This window comes from Centroberyx affinis, unplaced genomic scaffold (genome assembly GCF_046629955.1).
Source record: "Centroberyx affinis isolate AG114_WGS23_722 - 3 ecotype Tasmania unplaced genomic scaffold, CSIRO-AGI_Caff_v1 ptg000582l_1, whole genome shotgun sequence".
In the NCBI taxonomy this organism is placed as follows: domain Eukaryota; kingdom Metazoa; phylum Chordata; class Actinopteri; order Beryciformes; family Berycidae; genus Centroberyx; species Centroberyx affinis.
Window position 1 is genome coordinate 27,984 of NW_027279222.1, and position 19,376 is coordinate 47,359.

The 19,376-nt window shown below is 43.7% G+C and overlaps 1 long non-coding RNA gene and 1 pseudogene across 1 annotated transcript; both read left to right on the plus strand.

The window, feature by feature from the left end:
• Positions 1-19,376, plus strand: part of LOC139643349 (solute carrier family 12 member 5-like) — a 59,256-nt pseudogene that overhangs the window by 20,294 nt on the left and 19,586 nt on the right.
• Positions 16,300-17,982, plus strand: LOC139643312 (uncharacterized). The gene is made up of 3 exons (XR_011695073.1): positions 16,300-16,350; positions 16,463-16,542; positions 17,697-17,982. It is a non-coding gene; the product is annotated as an uncharacterized lncRNA (long non-coding RNA).

Consider the following 19,376-nt stretch of genomic DNA (forward strand, 5'->3'; position numbering starts at 1 on the left):
CAACATGTTGTGTCTGGACTAAATCAGGAATTTCACATGGCTGCCTTTGCTTTTCATGTCTTACACACTGGCTCTACGAAACTATGTCGCAACTCTTGAGCTCAGGTAAGGGAAAAGAAAGTCACTAAGGGAAAGTCACACAAAGCTTTCTTAGGATTTTGTTCCTTGGAGCAGCCGAGGGCATCACGAGGCAAATTCAGTCAGGTAACGCTTAGTGAGATTTCGCTTTATGAGATGGTGTCTAGAGGGCGTCTTTGACTAAGAGATGGCCTCTCGCCTATGGGCTAAATGCCACATTGAGTCCCATACACTGATACTGTCATATTGGGTCTCATACATTGAGTTCCAATCTCCGCTGTCAATTTACAGACATCCACATTTTCTGCTGTCCTGCAAACCTTAACGGTAGGTCACGTTATTACCTGTGGTATTTAAAGCGATTTTTTCTGACCACTAGAGGGTGACAGAAAGCGCAACACATTTGTAAACACACAGCAAAGCTACTAGGTGACGGAAGCCCTTAAGGACAAACCGTGCATTAAGGCTAATGGCTAAAATAAACATACCTACAGAGAAATATCGCTGTTTACCAGTCTCGCTTTGCCAGATTTTTCTCCTGCTGACGGTTACATGTCCAACAATGACAAGTGAAGAGGTATGTAGCAAGTTTTACTAGTTGAACAAGTTTACTCACTCACTTACATCGATTCGCCATTACTCGGGCCGAAATTCAGTGTTGGAGCCATGTGTCAGTCATGGTGTCAAGGGCCATGTGGTTGATCTGTTCTCTGTGACCAGCAGCTTGAGTTATGGTCATTCAAAAAGAAGATGGTATCTTTTCTATTATGTTACATAAAAGTCCATCTGACAAAGTAGTCAATGGTGAGTTCAGTGGGAATGTGAGGGGAGTTTGAGACACGATCACCTCTGGACTAATCAAGTCTCTCCCTATGGCAAACAGTTTTAATGCTTAATACCTGGAACCATTTTGTTGTTTGGTGGTGTATTTTTCCCATGGCTCAGCCGAAGGCGTCACAAGGCAAATTCAGGTCAGTCAGTCAGTCTGGGACGCTTAGTGAGATGATGTGCTTTGTCAGATGGCCTCTAGAGGGCGTCTTTGACTGTGAGATGCAGTGTTTCCCATACAGAGACACAAAATCAAAAGTTGGTCAGTGTATAGAAATGGATCTAAATCGATATCTGATGTGTGCATCTCGTCATGTCTGTCATTTGGAGAAGCACAGACAGCAGACCAGCAGCATTGTACTCAATCCACAGAGTCTCTGGTGTGAAAACAAAAGTGAAACTTAACATCCCACAATTTGCTCCAAACGTGCCTTTGTTAGTAACAGGTAAACAGTAAACTGTTAACAGGAACATGTCTTCTGCCTTCAAACTTTAACGGGAGGTATAATGTTATTACCTTGTGATATTTAAATCACGTTAGTGGAATTATGTAATTTAACCGTGTCACAGTGCCTCAGTGCATAGAATTGAACACGTGCCGTGGATTTGTACAGGATCTGTGCTTGTTCAATTGTGGCATCACTGAGATCAACTTGTTTTACCTGTGATCCATGCAGCATGTGACCTCAGATTAACCTTATTTGACCTAGCAAGGTAAAGCCATATTTTTTCTTTAATCACACAATGGATCAAGACTAAGACACTCTTTATCAGTTTAAAAAACATTGCTGTGAATAATGCTGTAGTAATAACACTGTAATAGTTGGATAATAGCTGGAGTGACTATTAATGATCAAGAAAATAACTGTGGTCAGAAGAAGCAAAAGTAGGTCTTTCATGGGAGAGACTGAGGACAGGATGGCCCACTGTCTCACTAACCGCTCAGTGAAAGGGCTTTGGCTTTTGAGTTGTTCACTCAGGCAATGTAGTTCGGCAGTGTTTTAAAACACTGTGGAAATTATGTCACGGGTAGGTGTGGTGAGGACCCAAACGCAGGACAGCGATGCAGGTGGTGATCAAAAATCCCCAGACTGGGAGTTTAATTGAACAAATAGCAGGTGACACAGGAAATCCAAAAACATGAGCTCTACACAAACTGACACAAACATAACACAATACAGAACAATGAACCGACAAAGACTGACTGGGGAACAAGACTAATATACACATGGGGGTGATTACAAATTAGACACAGGTGTGTGGGAGCAGGAGCTGGGGGAGAGAGGGAGCCACACCCACACTACACACTGACAGACAAACCAGGAGGCGGAGACACAAGGGAGGCAGGGAACACAGAAAGAAACACACAGGCAGGTCATGGCCAAACCATGACAGTACCCCCCCCTTAAGGGACGGCTACCAGACGTCCCACCAGGCTGGCCAGGAACACCGAGCAGGGTGGGTGGAGGGGGTCCGGAGGAGGGATTCAGGGACAAGTGGCCTGGGAACAGAAGGATGGAGCAGGAAACCTCAGGCGGACGGCCTGGAGGCTGGACGGAGACCGAGCAGGAAACCTCAGGCGGACGGCCTGGAGGCTGGACGGAGACCGAGCAGGAAACCTCAGGCAGACGGCCTGGAGGCTGGACGGAGGCCGAGCAGGAAACCTCAGGCGGACGGCCTGGAGGCTGGACACGTAGGCGCAGCAGCTCTGGAGGACGGGCAGGAGGACGACCAGAGTGGCGGAACAGCTCTGGAGGACGACGATGTGGAAAAGACCGCTCAGGAGGCCGGCGACGACGGCGGGACCGCTCAGGAGGTCGGCGACGCAGCTGGAGGTCAGGGAATGCAGCCGACACCAGAAGATTCGGCTGCGGGTTGGGGCAGGCTGTGAGACCAGCTTCTGGCGTCAGGAGTACAGGACTGGAGTCCGGCAGCGGGAGTGCGGGACCGGAGGCCGGAGACAGGAAAGCAGGCCCGGAAGCCGGAGACTGGAGTACAGGACCGGAGGCCGGAGACGGCTGGAGTGCAGGACCGGAGTCCGGCAACGGCTGGAGTGCAGGACCGGACACTGGAGGCTGGAGCGCAGGACTGGACACTGGAGGCTGGAGCGCAGGACCGGACACTGGAGGCTGGAGCGCAGGACCGGGAGACTCTTGCAGCACAGGAACAGGAGGCTTTAATAGCACAGGAACAGGAGGCCTTAGCAGCACAGGAACAGAAGGCTCTTGCAGCACAGGAACAGAAGGCTCTTGCAGCACAGGAACAGAACGCTCTTGCAGCCCAACAGGAACAGAAGGCTCTTGCAGCCCAACAGGAACAGAAGGCTTTTGCAGCCCAACAGGAACAGAAGGCTTTTGCAGCCCAACAGGAACAGAAGGCTTTTGCAGCCCAGGAACAGAAGGCTCTTGCAGCACAGGAGCAGAAGGCTCTTGCAGCACAGGAACAGAAACAAGAGATTGCTGCAGCCCAACAGGAACAAGAGATTGCCGCGGCTCAGCGGGAACAGGGAGCTTCCGCGGCGCAGGGACAGGTAACTGCCGCAGCTTGGCGACAGGGCACTTTCGTGGCGCAGGAACAGGGACTAGCTGAGGCGCAGGAACAGGGACCAGCTGAGGCGCAGGAACAGGGACCAGCTGAGGCGCAGGAACAGGGACCAGCTGAGGCGCAGGAACAGGGACCAGCTGAGGCGCAGGAACAGGGACCAGCCGAGGCGCAGGAACAGGTGACTGTCGCAGCTCGGCGACAGGAAGCTTCCGTGGCGCAGGAAGCTGGGATTGCCGCGGCCCGACAGGAACGGGAGATTGCCGCAGTGCAGGAACAGGAGACCACCGCGGTTCGGCTACGGGGAGCTTCCGCGGCGCAGGAACGGGTGACTGCCGCAGCTCGACGGCAGGGAGCTTCCGCGGCGCAGGAACAGGTGACTGCCGCAGCTCGGCGACAGGGAGCTTCCGCGGCGCAGGAAGCTGAGAGTGCTGTGACCCAGCACGAACAGGAGATTGCCATGGTGCAGGAACAGGAGACCACCGCGGCTCGGCTACGGGGAGCTTCCGCGGCGCAGGAACAGGTGACTGCCGCAGCTCGGCGACAGGGAGCTTCCGCGGCGCAGGAAGCTGAGATTGCTGCGGCCCAGCACGAACAGGAGATTGCCGTGGCGCAGGAACAGGAGACCGCCGCGGCCCAACAGGAACTGGGGATTGCCACGGCCCGACAGGAACAGGAACTGGGGATTGCCGTGGCCCGACAGGAACAGGAACTGGGGATTGCCGCGGCCCGACAGGAACAGGGGATTGCCACGGCCCGACAGGAACAGGGGATTGCCGCGGCCCGACAGGAACAGGAACTGGGGATTGCCGTGGCCCGACAGGAACAGGGGATTGCCGCGGCTCGGGAACAGGCACTGACTGGACCCCAGTAGTGGCGCTGGGTAGCGGAGACTCTGTAGCGCAGGACTGCTGAGTGAGCCAGTGGCGTCGGGAGCCACGGGGACCTCGCCGCCTCTTGGTGCCTCCACGGGTCCCCGTGAAAAAGGCAAGACGAGTCCCCTCAAAGGATGACCGCTGGGCATCAGGGCGGCTCCCCAGATGATCCATGGTAGGAACCAGGGGTTCCAGGAAAGCCGGGTCAGGACAGGAAGGTTTCAGGCTCAAAAACCCGAGCCTAACCGACTGGAGTGCTGGCTGGTGGCTAGCAGGCCCAAAGCTAGCAGACTGGGACTTGGGCTGGTAGCTCGGCTGCTGCTGGAGCTTGGACTGGTAGCTAGGCTGCTGCTGCGGCCTAGGCTTGGGCTGGTAGCTCGGCTGCTGCTGGGGCTTGGGCTGGTAGCTAGGCTGCTGCTGGAGCTTGGACTGGTAGCTAGGCTGCTGCTGCGGCCTAGGCTTGGGCTGGTAGCTAGGCTGCTGGCTAGCTGACAAGGCTGCTTGCCGGGCAAAATATGTGAACAGGGAGATCATCTCAACGCCCGTTGCAGAGGGAGGAGACCTGTCTGCTGGGTCCATGTTGGCTAGTTCGTACTGTTATGGGGTAGGTTTGAGAACGCTGGGAAGACAGAAGCAGGCAGGGAAAGGGGCTGAAACCCCCCGGAGCTTTCTTCCACTGCCGGGACGAGAGGGTAGGCTTGAGAGCGCTGGGGATACAGACAAACTGGCAGGGAAAGGGGCTGAAACCCCCCGGAGCTTTCTTCCACTGCCGGGACACGAGAGGGTAGGCTTGAGAGTGCTGGGGATCCAGACAAACTGGCAGGGAAAGGGGCTGAAACCCCCCGGAGCTTTCTTCCACTGCCGGGACAAGAGGGTAGGGTTGAGAGCGCAGGTCAAACAGACAAGCAGGGCTCACCAGGTGAAGGCAGGCTGTGTGGTAGCTGGGTGCTGTCCGCTGGGTCCAGTCTTGGTCGGTTCATTCTGTCACGGGTAGGTGTGGTGAGGACCCAAACGCAGGACAGCGATGCAGGTGGTGATCAAAAATCCCCAGACTGGGAGTTTAATTGAACAAATAGCAGGTGACACAGGAAATCCAAAAACATGAGCTCTACACAAACTGACACAAACATAACACAATACAGAACAATGAACCGACAAAGACTGACTGGGGAACAAGACTAATATACACATGGGGGTGATTACAAATTAGACACAGGTGTGTGGGAGCAGGAGCTGGGGGAGAGAGGGAGCCACACCCACACTACACACTGACAGACAAACCAGGAGGCGGAGACACAAGGGAGGCAGGGAACACAGAAAGAAACACACAGGCAGGTCATGGCCAAACCATGACAAATTAAGCCGTAACAGTATATATATACATATATATAATCTGCTGGTATTTACTGATCTGATTATCCACAGTGGACATTACACAGATTAAACACAAACAATCAGCATGATGTAGGCTACTGGTCTACTGACAGATAGACAAACAGGCTGTAGTGTTCAGGCAGGTTCAAAAACAAGGTTTGGCTAATGTGTTTACAAGCAAACATTTATTGGATTGCCACCATGCTCGTCTGTAGTGTGAACATGAACACATACAATGGAATAAGTGGTAACTGAATTACAAGGCCACTGTAACTGATTAGAGATGAATGTGTTGAACAGGCTGTCTTGCTCTAAGTAGAATGGCTTCTATTATTCTCTTAAACTGGGAAGGCTAGGGGATTTCTCACAGATTTCTTGAACTAATTAGGATTTAACACCAACACCATTTAACAACATTTCAATAATTGCGTGCTCTTAGAAGGAGGGGAGAACAACTATTATAACAGCTATGACATATGATCTTTACCACAGGTTGAAAATATTGAATCATGAGCTAATTTAGTACAGTGCTGAAGGAAGTATATATAGTAAAGCCCAAGATACAGTAACCTTCAGGTAAGCATCCATCTGCGGAGAGTTTTCCCCACGTGATTAACATTTTAATGAGTTAATATTACTGGCTAGCTAATTAGGTAGCATTAATAAAAAAATAAACCAAAAAAGATTCAATGAAATTACTTTCAAGCTTACCATCAACCCCAACGATGGATGCAAGCATCGTTTAGGGACATTTATTCCTGTAGTCTTTCAAATACAAGTTGTAGAGAACTGGGAAGCTTTGAAAGGCTGCAATCAACTTCTTGCCCATTTTGCACTTAGCAGGCAGAACTATTGTTCATAGAACGATACAGAAAGTTGAGACTAAGTTAAAAAATTGTTAACCTCTAGCAGGAGAAATAGATAAATTCAGATGCTTGTATGTCTGATTTTCATTATTTTTTATTGTTGCATGTTGCCTCCAGCCCTGTGTTGGGAATCTAGTCAATTACTGGCAGGTGTAAATCAGTGAGGCTTGGAGATAGTGTGCAGTATATAGTATATTGATCCCTGGAGGAAAATGCTCTTTTCACTTGAGGTCAAACACAGAGCAGCAGCCTGAGCTGGCAGAGATTCAGTGTCTTACTCAAGGACACTTTTGCTGGGTGGATGTTTTCCAGGGCTTGATCCTGGATTGTTCTGTTGAAGGATTGGTGAGGATTGGCCTGGGTAGTGAAGTTATTAGGATCTGCCTGGCTCTGATGCACTGCAGTAGATCTTTAGTATTCTTCTCTTGTCTGAAGAGGGTTTCTCCTGGGACTCGCATGCAGGCAGAGAAAGCAGGCTGTGCCCATCTGTGCCACAGTGACACATTATAAATGAGTCAATGTGGCAGGCAGCAGGACAGGTGCAGGGCATCGGGCACAGGGACTGGAAAGCAACCAGGCCAAGCAATCCAAAAAGTATTGATTGGATAAAGGAAGGGAGTACAGGAATACAAGGTGTGTGTGTGAGAAAGAGACAGAGAGAATGTATGTAATAAAAAAATAGTATCTTTTACTCCTCTTACTGCAACTTTTACTAGTGTGAAGTTCAAAAATAACCCACCATAAATTTTAAACGGTGACCGAAAATGATTTTCTCTTTTTTTCTATTAGATGTCCTGAGTAATGTGATAACCAACCAAAATGATGAACCCACCTAATTTGGAGTCTTTGCTTAAATTCCTTATTCACAGCACAAATCTAAATTGACTTTTTCCTTGCTCCAGCAGCGACCCCACTGTGTGGTCTAGAATTAAATCCTGGATGATGGATCATTTCAGCATGCTAACTTAATTTATTAACAAACCACTATTCCCATTTATTTTGGAAATCCAATTAAAAAATAATCAATGTCTTTGTGCGTGTGTATGTGTTTGTGTGTTTTTGTGTGTGTCTAAGCTAAATCTGCTGGTTGGTGTCTGTGTTTTCCAGGTGATGGAAACCCCAAGGAGAGCAGTCCTTTCATTAACAGCAGTGCCAGTGATGTGGAGAAGAGTCAGCAGTATGACGGCAAGAACATGGCTCTGTTTGAGGTGAGGACTTCCTCTCCTCAGTACTGCTGTCACTCATGAACAACTAGTAGCAAACACATTGGGATCATGGAGTGAAACCAGTCCTTACTGCTGTAATATAGCTGATACTTTGACCTGATCAAAGAATTCTGTGTGATATTAATTTTGGTAGTAGATGGGTGTCATATAGGGATGGGAAGATATGCTTGTCTCACAATACAATTCAATAGGCAATAGGTTTCATGATTCAATACAACCACGATATGTAATAAATAAAAGTTCAATGGCAACAAAGTTTGACACACAAATCTTTCTAGCAATGGCACTGGCTTGCTAGAATTTAAAAATGTCAACAAACAAACTGCACGCATTTGTGATTACTAGAGCAGAATAAACTGTAGTTAATATTGCGATTCTTTTTTCTGCCCCACAATACTTTGCATTGCGATATATTGAATTTCGTCCCATCCCTAGTATCATATCACCTATGTTGGCTGGATCACCAATGCTAATATACCTGTGTGTGTGTGTGTGTGTGTGTGTGTGGGTGTGTGTGTATGTGTGTGTGTGTGTGTGTGTGTGTGTTTGCGCACTGCAGGAGGAGATGGATACCAGTCCGATGGTCTCCTCTCTGCTCAGCAGTCTGGCCAACTACTCCAACCTGCCCACAGGCAGCAAAGAGCACGAAGAGGCAGAGAATAATGAAGAGGGAGCGCGACCATCCAAAAAACCCATCAAGGTAGAGTCTACTGGAGGTGATCCATCTGTACCTGGGAGCAATCTGATGAGGAACAGCAACCTTATTTATGATATATGCCTTGTCATGAAACTGACAACCATTGGAGAAGAATGGTGGAATGTATTCTTTTATTTTTTTTTATGTCTGCGAGGTTTGATCTTAAAAAGAACAGAAATGGAAAGTTACATTTCTATTCAATCTAAATTCTAAACAGTAACCTTTCAGAGAGGCAGGATTTATGATAGGAGAGACAGGAGAGTCTGCAGGTTTTCATTCCAACCAAACACTACACCATGTGATTTCACCCATTAGCACTTCAACCACACTTTAAGGGTCTTGTTTGGTGAGATTCAAGGATATAAGCATGTTTTGGAGTAAGAAATTAATGATTGGTTACAATTAGACATTGTTGAGGCCTCTTTTGCTCATGATATTGTCAAGTCGAGAAATCATGGTCAAATCTTTCATTTCAAAACTGCTGCTAGATTAAAGCAACTATCGGGTTTTCATCAGGATGTGTTGATGGAGGATGGAGAGAGAAGTACAGAGAGCTGAGGCATATTGATGAATATGCTTTGCTATATATTGTAAGAAAAAATCAAGTATGTTCAAGGCCACCCATTCTTTCAAGGCTTTATTTTAGTTTTCTCAAATCCACAAACTTTCAAGGATTTTCAAGGCCTGTGGATGTGTGATGCTTTGCAGTGTTGCCTTCCTTTAAACTGGTAGAGATTCCTATCCTGCACAGCACAGATACCAACTGCCTGACTACTTGCTGCTGCTATCATCAAACTCTGAGTTGCCATGTTGTCACAAACAGTTTTTACATGCGGGAACTTTGTACTATTGATTCCCTCCGTGTGATGTGAACGCAGGATTAGACTCAGACTGATGTTTTTGACAGTGGCGTGTGTTCCCATTTTTTCCCTTGGCTGGCTGGTCATTTATTGGCTCTCAGCAGGGTGATATGATGCCAGTTATCCTGCATGTGTGCAGTGGAGCAGAAGACACACCCAACAACCTGCATCCTCAGTCTGCCTCCTCACTGTGTCTACTTTCTGTACATTGCCTCTCCTTTTGTCGTCTTATCTCAATTCCACAGCTCTTGGAAGCCAAAAGACCTAAAATAAGGCAACTCAAGGCTAAGATTTTGGGGTGTCTTACATGGGTCTTACATGCTTTATCCTTTATCCTATGTCTTTTCCTGTGAGCTGAAATTTGGCCACATGATCTCACAGCATGCTAATGCATCTTGAAGCTTATTTTAGTAGTCTGCATTTACCCATTTAAATGAATAGTTCACCCAAAAATGCTAATTTTGACATTGTTTATTCATCCTCATGTCAGTTAAAGGTCATTGGGGAAAGGTCGTGTGTTTCTGGTATGCAGAGCATGCGATGTGTGGGTGCACAAAAAACGGTTTTAGTGAAGACCTGTGCTAAATACTGGTGTAACTATAAGTCTTTTGGACTCTTCGTGCAATCGTTTGGCTTTTTTTTTTTTTGGAACTCTAAAGAACCAGTTACCAGCCACTTCAGTTGTTTTGGAGAAGGCTGACATGGAGCAGCGCTAGCAAACTCGCTGTGTGTTATTTGGACTTACAAACTTCACCGGTGTTTTGACTGACGGAACGATGAGGGTGAGTAGATACTGACATGACTTTGGATGAACTATTGCTTTAAGGGCTGAGTGGCATTGTAAAGGAGGACCGCTATGTTTCCACTTGTCAGCTGCCTGCAGTGCCCACTGGGAGCGCTACAGGCAGCAACCTGAGCTCGCACACAACTGAGCTCATTAGCTGAAGCTCCCAGAGACAAAGAGCTGCTGCCCTCTGTGAGACTGGCTGTGGCAGGAAAAAGACCTTATGGGTACTGGATACTGGAATTATTTTGCATTTTGGATGCTTTTTTTGTCTCTTTCTCTCCAAACTTTTTTTTTTAACATTAAAAACCCCTGGACATTTCACATTAAGAACTATACCTGCCCATTTCTGTTACTCTCTATGACAGGGCTTATGAAACCACTAGGATCTATTTATTCTATTAAATTATTTTTTTATTATTTATACAGGGTGTGCACGCTGAGAGTAACGCTTCATTTATAGATGGGCCCTATTTACAGGAGCATTTTAAAATCAAAGATAGAATACACATGAATTAGTTTACAGAAGTTCAAGACATTAGAACAAGAGCATCACATAAAAAAATGTAACTTAGAACAATGCAAGACAGTAAAACAAGGAAATCACACAAAACAAGAGCACACATCCAGAATATTGCCATTGCCTTGGCTGAACAGCTGAGCTTAAAGGTGATGAAATCTGCAGCAAGAGAGACGGACAGAGCACTTGTCACTAAACGCTGAGTAAGGGATAACAGAACATTATGAAGACGCCGTTCAGGCTGAGTCACCTGGAGGATCCTGCAGTCCAGGAGCGACTCCTGAGCCAGACGGCCTGTCAGCGCGTCACTGGGCTCCTCTCCTCTCCCCGGCGTTCCCCTGTGGACGGGGCGAGCCTTCAGGGCAACGACTGTCCTCTATCTGTACATATTTCAGTTCCTCCTCATCGCACACGCCCCCCACTGCTCTGCAGCATTTAGACAAGGACTCTCAGACACTTCAGGATGTCAGAAGGACAGACAAGGACTTTGTTCGACAAATGATTTTGTTTTCCTCTTTTAACAGTCACTTTTTGATATAAAAAAAGAATGTTTTATCTACAATCTGCCATTAAATTTCCTTTTCAATCTTACCTAGTACAATATTAGTTTGAGAGGAAAGCAGTGTAATGAAACAAATATATCACATTGCTCCCTAATGAGAACTTCGCCCAGATAGTTGCTGTTGTGCTGTAATTTGAGGGTGAAAAGGTTTATATGACCAATAACATTAAACTTGTATGAGAAATCTAAACTCAAAAGACGCAGACGTCTTTAATCAAGTGTAAAATTTGGGTGCCATCCCATGAGTTTGACATTGAGGGGGTAATTAGATTACAACATTACATGTTGGCAGACACCCATATGGAATTTGATGAGAGGCTTTCTTCTTGGCAACAGAATGTTATTAGTCATAGACTCATAGGATGCTTGGTCTCCATTTCGTTTGCACCATGTTTGTGGATAGCTGTGTGTGTGCACACAGAGAAATAGGGGTATCATTTCTGTACCCAAGGGTACATTTGTCAGAAAAGTACCCCGTAAGGTACGGAAATGGTCCTTAAGGTGATAACTGTGGACCTTTGTTTAATTTTAAAGGTACAAAATCATTGCTGACAGCAAAGGGTACATAATTGTACTTTTAACAAGCTTAAGGTACAGGCAAATGATGCAGCAAATCAGTGATCACATAATCTTGATTTAAATAGAGAGTTGGGTTTATTGAAATATAATAAGCTACTGGTAAATTCCATTCAATTCTTGCTCAGTATGGCCTGGGGATAGTTTTATGAGCTTCATTAATAACTTAGCTGGGTGTGCATTTTAGTGATTTCAGCTAGTCTTTACATTGCATTGTTATTATGCAAATGATAACTGAATAGTTAAAAAAAAAAAATGTTGTAGGATCATGATATGGTTCTATTCAAATGCCAAGAGCCTATCACCCTCATGTCATTACTTCGAAAGACCAGCAGGGGTCAGTGTTCCGGGTTCATCACCCATTGCGTTCCCGGACATGAAATAGCACCTGAGACAGTGAAAATGTCGGTTAGTTTTCCTGCTTTGTCGAGCTTGTCCACGGATGATCTAATTGAAAAAATAATTGAAGCTGGGATACAAATTAACGACGAAGAGGCAAGGAAATTCAGGGGTAAGTAACCGGACCTTAACGTTTCTGTTCATGCTACTGTTAGCTAGCTAACGTTAGCTAACTTTAACAAGCCTAACTCAGCCTACTGTAACTTAACGTTAGCCAGCTACATCAAGCACTTATGGCTTGTTGCTAGCAACGCCTTTTATTTGCTATTTCAGAGTGTTTTTGGTCTTTTAATCAAGTAACTGTTAAACGTTATGGCAGGATACTTTTTATTTCAGAGTGATTTTGTTCATTTAATCAAGTAACTGTCAGTGTAGCAAAGTGCTTCCACTTGCCATCACCATTACTCCCCATTTTATTTTATTTTATTTTTTACAAAGTATTTTCACTGTTTCATGATCTGTTTTGTCATTCTTTGCATTCCTCCACGTGGACTTGTTTTTCTGTATTTATTTTATGCATTGGCGCTCCCTTATAGAGCCCTACGGACTTGGGTAGTGCAACCCGTTTTTTTCTCCCACAGTCTGCTGTGGCGTGTCCTCGTGGTAAGTCCGCTTGTAGTAGGCACCGATGAAGTAGCTTATTTATAATGTTTGGAACTTGATTTAGGCCGTTACAGCATTCACGTTTCTTTAGCGGTTGACCATGTAAGTTAACTGCTTTATGCTTTGTAGTGTCATGCTCCGACGGTAACGTTAAATGACCGTCCGTCCCAACGGCCTGTTCTTGATCTTGCCATGGTCGCTGGCTACCATTTCTGTAACGTAAGAGTTAAATTACATTTTGGCTCTGTAGTCTGTACATTTATGCCTTTTATGTAACGCGGAATTGCCGTGAAACGTCCATGAGTTGTTAACTAGCTTCGTCTAACTACTTTGGTGTGTTTTAGCTTCGCTCGGGGATTTCAGATTCAAAATGGCAGACACCTGCGCTGTGTTTAGGTCATGGTTTAGCTAGCAAGCTTCATAGCATAGATACAGCAGGCTATGCCGCATTCGGGCTTGTCGTCTCTGCCGCCGCCATCTTGCGGCGGGGTTCTGACCCGTTCAAATAGTAGAAAATGCCAGACTTTTGTGCTGCGTTTGGATGTTCTAATGAAAGAAATGTCAAAACCAAGCAACAGGGAATAACATTTCACAGGTGGCAAGTTGTTTTACAATATTTTACTGTTACAAACGTGTTGAAATTGATATATCACAATAAGTAATCCTTATTTTAAGCTAACATAAGGTTAAGTGACTGTCCTGATACTAAATTAAGCTAACTTATGTCAGGTAAAGAAAAAAAAGATCAACATCCCTGTTCGAATATGGCGGTCGCGTTGACGCGTCGCTCAAATGAACAGCAGCGGCCAGTGCGGTATCTATGTACTATACTATATATAACTATATACTATATCTATGCGTTCATAGAGTTAAGCTAAACTCTGCAATTCTCCGACGGTTCTCGTCTTCTCTTCCACACATTTGGTCACACGCAAGTGTGTACGTGTGTTTTACATTTATTTGCCCATAACTGTGTTGTAATTTTGCATGTGTGTGTTGTATCTCAGAAAATGACGTGGATGGAGAAACGGTGGATTGTGGACTCACTGAAGCCATGGTTGGATACCTGTTTGATGGTTCCTTCAAAAAGCAAATAAAATTTCAACAGTTTGTGCGCCAATACAAGGAGGGTGAGACCATTATTACATTAGAGCCAGTACCAGTTCAGTCTACAGTAGAGCTCCAACCTCAGCCTTCCACTGATCCAAGGCAAGTGCATCACGATGAGGCTTTAAGAGGCAGTTGTGGTTAAAAACCTCTTCAACCCCGCTGCTCCCATGGGTGGTTAGTCATTGCTGTGTAGCCGAGCTTTGTTCAAATCCACAGAACTTTATTGTAAATTCTAGAGGAGATCCCAAATATGTAGGGTTTTCCCTGCCTATCTAACTCAAAGGCCTTTGTATTATTGGCTGCTGCCTTTGTTGAAAATTCTGACAAACGCAAAGGCTTTTTTTTTTGTGCCAAAACTATTGTGCCTTTTATCAGTCTTTTATCAATCTTTTTAAAATTTGGTTCAGTTTATAGTTTGTCACAGACTTTCATATATTGTGGCTGTAAGCTAGGGCTGGGCGATATGGTTGAAATCAGTATGATGATAATCATAAGGATTTTTCTCGATATCAATATATATATCACAATATGGTTCATGTATGCAAAATCACATTAAATAATCAAATTAATGTTCATCTCATTGAACCAAATGGTAATGTTAGGTGTGATGTCAAACAAAACAGAAATATTAAAATAATATTCCTACCATACCTCCATTTTATGAGAGTTTTTAAGTAAGATTTGCTTGTCATCATCAATTTAGACAGCAGAAATGTGTCATGATATTAAAGTATCTTCATATCATCACAATATGATTCCACTGAAAGATGATAAACAATAATATTGAATTATCGCCCAGCCCTACTGTCAGCTGTTCAATAGCCCATAATTGGGAAACACTGATGTAATCTTGTTGCATTGCAGTGGTGAACCAGCTCGCAAGAGACTACCCGTTGTGATTGTCATTCCAACCTTTCCCAAAGATGTCCAGATGAGGCTTGATGCCAAAGAACCATGTCACAAAGTGCCAAAATTACGCAACAAAATAATCAGAGTGCTGTATGAAATGATGGCAGAATACGCCCTGTAAGTATAACTGTTATTACCACCTCTGCTGCTACAACTTTACTACTTGCGGCTTTCATAGATTGTGAAATGATCTTTAGACAAAACCAAGAGGTTGATTTTGAGTTTGTTGCTGCCTTTGAGCTAGGTATCCAACCAATGCAGAGTATATTCAAGTTGCCAAGGCACTGATCGTGAAATACCCTTTCCTGAGAGATATGGAGGGAAATGGCTATGTAAGTTGCATTTTTTTGTTTTGTTTTTAAATCATTGATTTATTTTTATGTATATATTTGCAGAAGGTATTGTTACTTAATCCTTACTTGCTGGAATATGCCAAATAGTCAAATGTGTTTCATTTTTACTAGCACACCTGGCACATGTCCCTAAAGCGAAAATTTAAAGCAGAACGTGCACCACTTGTCAGCGACAGTCAAGTCAGAAAGCTGAAAGAGAAGTTTGGCCACACAAAGCAGTCCAAAGCCACCAGTTCATCTGAAAGTTTGTGTCGAAAGCCAGCTAATCTAACATTTGTAAGTCCATTGCCATATGCATAATTTATTCTCACGTTTTTAATCACTTTTACTTTTTCACTTAGTGCAAGACAATATGAGGCAGATATTATAGACATTCAAATCTTTTTTGCATATACTCCACTCCCATCCTGTATACTAGGTCTCAAATTGTTCATGCAGTTTAGTGGATATTTTTATCCAAAGCACCTTAGTGTACAATGAGTGCACAGACTTTTAGCATGTATCTGTCTCTGTCATTATCTGTCACTATCTGAGCATTATCTGTCTCTGTCCTTTTGCCAAAGGAAATTTGTGTTGGGGAGGATTCAATGTCTGTTGAGGCCCATGTGAAGGTGCTACAAAGTGAGTATCGGAAGACACATCCAGACATCTCGACTGTCAAAGACCGCATGGCGCGAACCTTCTCTTGGAGACGTCGTGAAATCATGGAAGGGATGCCCGTGGAGGATGTACTCAACAAATACCCATACTTAAGGACGCCTGCTGGAGTAAGTATGGTGAAAATAACTGAATGTTACAGGGGAGCGTTATCAATCTATGTAATAATTTTGGATATTGTGAAATTGAAGGCATGTCAATTGCTGTCACTGAAAACAAGTAAAATAAAAATTTCTAAAAGTTGAGGTAATATAGTCTGTAAAGGCCACAGTATTGAGGCTTAACAGCATTTTATGAGCTACAATTACTTTCAGTGATATACTGAATGTTAATAATAATGTCTTCATGTATATTCTACAGTTGTTTGATGAGGTTGACGGAATCCATCCTTCAACAAGCAGCTTCTGTCATCGCTTCAGGGAGGGCTTCGCCGGTGTTTTGCCAAATGTGCTGAAACTTGCAGAGGGAAAATCTCCCCTAGCAAAACAGTACACTGACGCAAGACAGGATGCCCTGGCTGAAGATCTACCAGGTAGTGACAGTCACCTTACTAATGAACCTGACAATAGATCTGCTGTAATTACCACATTGCACACATGAAAATGTATGTGATCGTGAAAGCAGGATATTTTTCTGCATTGCAGGAATCGACTTAAGGGCCGGGCTTATCCTCTTGCCATCCATCTTCAGAGAAAAGATCGAACACTACATCACTATGGGAGAGGTAGGCATCTGGATTGTCCTACAGTACTGACTGGTAGACCTCACGTAAATACATGCACAGAAAAAGATTGCTTGGATTCAGGAATTACCTGTCTCCTATAGATATGCTTGATTTAAACCTTAACTTTTTTAGACATCTTCGGCTGAATTAGTATTTTGTTTGCGTATTCTTTTAATGAGTGAAGCATGAAAAATATAGGGTAAGTGTACCCGTAAAGCCCACCTATCTGTTTACAGGGAATTTTCAATATAAAATTGCTGGATTTATACAGAAAAAATATGGCTAAACTTAAAGATTAATCTCTCATTTGAAGTTTTGTTGATTCATTTATAGAATTTTTATTATGTAAATAAAAATGTATTGCAAATTATGTGAAAAGTCTGGCATGGATTTAAATGGGGCATCATATACCGATTAAGACCATGCCAGCCTTTTCACATAATTGCTAATATATTTTTCCAAAAAAGTGTTCCAAATAAGCCCACCCTGTGAATAACTCTAAAATATTGTTTTCAAATTTAACTAAGATTTAGACTAAAACAGCATATAAACTAATTTTGATTTACATACAAAATAAATAGTTAATTCTCATTTCATCTTCTCATGTAGCATGCGTTTTATGCTACTGTACCCTTTAAGCCCACCTGTTAAAAATCCTAATTTAAAAAAAAAAAAAATGGTTTTAGAAAACAACATGAAATGCATCACATAATGTGAAGTTTGCATGCCTAGTATGCATATTGCTTTTGCAGTACTCCACTGTATGCCGCTAATGTATTGTCTGGGCCATGCAGCTAATACACCAACTCAAAAATCTCATCTTTGTTTTACAAGAAATAGATTTTTTTTTGGTCCAAGAAACCTTTTCTTACATGCAAAAATCAAAACATTAATCTCCTAATTTTACATAGTGGATATGTACTCACCAAAGAAATTACTGAAAATACATGAAACATGTCTTTATCTTAGGTGCTGCAAATCATCAAAAAAATTTCAAACTTCAGGACTGGTCACCAGCAAGTGCTTGTACATAAGAGGCTCTAACATAACATTGACAAATCAGATTTGCTTGCAATAAAAATGCCAATGAAGTAACTAATTTACTGATTGGTTACAAGTTGTAATCTCTTTTTGCATGTTTTTCTTTTATGTAGGGGGACCCTGGTACACCCTATCCAACCATACAACTGATGGACAATGACTGGAAAATGGCGATCACTGGAAGAGGGTTCAGTGTGGTGAAAGTAGACAGAGTAGGCGTGTGCCAGTGCACAGGCCTTGATGAAGCCTTCATAACAGCCTTCAGTATGTATTTTGCTTTCAACATTGCATACCCACCGCACCTGAAAAACACACTGACCTTCCTTCAGAGGCGCATTGTCAGTATTGTGGAAGAGGGAGACAAGCCCCTGCCAGTAACTTTACTCCGAGTGATTAACCTTCTGTGCTAGATCATCATGCCTCAACGGCACCAGTGCCCAAAGTGCACTCGAAGGACATTTACTCTAGTGAAGTTAATCCAACATGTTGGACTTGTTCATGCACATGAACCAAATTTTAGTATCACCTGTGGTGTAGGTGATTGCCAGTCAACTTTTTCCCGATTCCATTCTTTTAGAAAACACGTGTACAGGAAGCACAGATGCTTTGTATTTAGGCCTTCTGATAATAGACATGACTGTCCCAGTGAAGAGTCCACAGTACAGCAACACAGCTTGTACCTGGATCAGCAAAATTCTGAGACTGATCCAACTGCTTCTGATACTCAAACGGTTATGCCAAATTTAGATAAACTATTAGAGGATTTCAGAGATAATCTGTTTGGATTCATTCTTAAATGCAGAGAGAAAAACCTTCTACATTTGTCAGTCCAACAAGACATTACTGATGATGTCAAATTTCTCTTTTGTTTTTTCAAAGAAAACTATGATTCGTTTATTTCTTATCATCTTGAAAAAAGTGGTTTTGATATTTCAAAGTGCCCTGAACTTCAGCAAGTTTTGCACTCATCTGATTTCTTTGATAAAGCTTATGAGGTGGTTCGTTCTCCACACATGATTAAAGAACATTGTAAGGCCAAGATGGACTATACAGAACCTGTACACTACACACTGAGAGGCTCTTCAGGGCACAAAATAGGAACCTATTCCTATGTTCCCATCTCTGAAGTTTTAAAGAAATACTGTTCTCATGAAGATGTCTGGGATCAAATACTATCTGAAAATAGCGAGGTCAAAGATGAAGAGCTTCTGACGGACTATAGAGATGCTCTTTATTTTAAGGAACATTTGTTTTTCAGAGAGCATCCAGATGCTTTAAGGCTTCATTTATATGAAGACGAATTTGAAATAGTTAACCCTTTAGGCTCCAAAAGAACTAAGTATAAGTTGTGTGCATTTTACTACACTGTTGGAAATTTGAGTGGAAAGTATCGATCTCAACTTAAGCACATTCACTTAGCTCTGCTGGTTCGTTATTCACACGTGAAACAATTTGGTATGGACGTCATATTACAACCACTGATAGATGACCTAAAACAGCTTTCGACTGAAGGCTTCATTATAAGTGTCTGTGGAACGGAGCACAAAGTTTATGCTGCTTTAGCAACTTTTTCAGCTGACAATCTGTCAGCTCATATGATTGGTGGCTTCCGTGTGTGTTTTAACTCAGGTCGAATTTGTCGTTACTGTATGGCAACTCATTCAGAAATTAATCACAAATTCCAGGAAGATAGTTTTGTTCTGAGAACGAGTGAAGTCCACGAATATCATCTCCAGTGTGTCCAGCGTAACAAGGAAAATGCTGCTTTGTATGGTGTACATGGCACTAGTTCA